Genomic DNA, 1479 nt, shown 5'->3' on the forward strand with positions numbered 1-1479 from the left:
GTGACTGTAGGAAGAGGGCCCTGGAAACTGAACTGCTCCCTTTTAGAAGATGATAGAGTACTTAGCCAGTACAGGGAGCAGTTCAGCCAGTGGCAGACACTACAGGACTTCTTTGACACACGAGCACAGTGGTGGGAAATGGTGAAGGGTAAGACGAGGACCTTCTTTAGAGAGATAGGAAAGAAAAAAAGTAAAGAAAAAGATAGACGCATGTTGGGACTGCAGAAGCGACTGGAGCGTTATTTTTACCTAAATCAACAGGGCTTTGATTTTAACCAGGAAATCAAAGACGTTAAGAAAGAGATGGCATTTTTAGCGGAACAGAAGAGCAAGGGGGTTATTTTAAGAAGTAAAGAAAGGGAATTAGAAGAGGGGGAAAAATGTACCAGGTACAACCCGCGAGAACCCGGCCTAGAGTAAACAGAGTGCGTCTCGGGCACGGACCTCTGACTTCCATACGACTCTGGTTTCTCTTCATTACGCACAAGCCTTTCACCTTTTACTAAAGACTTCCGTGGAGAGGAACACATTTACGAGTTCAACGTATTTTTGGAGGGCCTTTGCTTCTGGCAGAGCCCGATATCTTGTTTCAAGAGAAATCAACAGAGACGGCATCTGCCTGCCGCGCAGACTTTTTGCTCAGGCATTTGAGTTCGTGCTGGCTGACCGGTGTATTTTTCCAGTCAAAGTAGTCACTCGGCCAATTGAATTTAAGCCCGACAACGACGACTGGCGTATTTTCCGGTCTTTGAACAAATAGTAGCACTGGATGTAAAGAGCTAGAAGTGACTTGACGCATTAGCGACTTTTTGGAAAAAAACACTCGCCTGTCGCCAGGGAAACGTGGAGGGGTTGCGATGAGAGGAGCACACTTTAGCCAAACCGCTGAGGTCTCCCGGCGGGTGCAGGGTTCAATTTGTGGGTTATCGCTTCTCGGCCTTTTGGCTAAGATCAAGTGTAGTATTTTACTGGGCTTGATTTTGAGAAGTGATCAGCGAATTGTGCTTTTGTAAAAAATTGGACCGGGATGTTTAGGGACAGTAAGACAGAGACTGGGTTTTTGGGGACTAAGACGACTGACTTTTGAGGGAAAGGTTTTAATCATCAAGGCTGTGATTTTACCTGTCCTTTTATTAATCAGTTCTGTTTTTATCCCCCCAAGATCAACTCTTTTAGCTCTGGACCGGATGCTATTTTATTTCCTGTGGGGAAGCAAGTGGGAGAGGCTGAGGAGGGAGGTGGTGAAGAGGCCCAGGCTCAAGGGGGGGAAAGGCTTGCCTGACCTCTACTTGTTCCTGGGCAGCCGCTATACAGCGTTACATCTCACTCTTGCCACCTCCCGGTCAACAATAAGACCCAGGCCCTCGCACGGTTCTGGCTGGGGTCTTACCTCAGGTCTCTGAGTTTGATCCCAGTCGACCTGCGAGCCCCAGTCTCTTTCCTGCTCCCCACACACTACATCCAGCTCAAAACGTTTTT

General features: G+C 47.7%; 1 non-coding gene across 1 annotated transcript; it reads left to right on the forward strand.

Annotated features, from left to right (window-relative positions):
- The first annotated feature begins 458 nt into the window (after positions 1-458).
- LOC121561048 lies at positions 459-577 on the forward strand. Its single transcript, XR_005999089.2, has one exon. It is a non-coding gene; the product is annotated as a U5 spliceosomal RNA (small nuclear RNA).
- The last annotated feature ends 902 nt before the right edge of the window (positions 578-1479 follow it).

This window comes from Coregonus clupeaformis, unplaced genomic scaffold (genome assembly GCF_020615455.1).
Source record: "Coregonus clupeaformis isolate EN_2021a unplaced genomic scaffold, ASM2061545v1 scaf3104, whole genome shotgun sequence".
NCBI classification, from domain to species: Eukaryota; Metazoa; Chordata; class Actinopteri; order Salmoniformes; family Salmonidae; genus Coregonus; species Coregonus clupeaformis.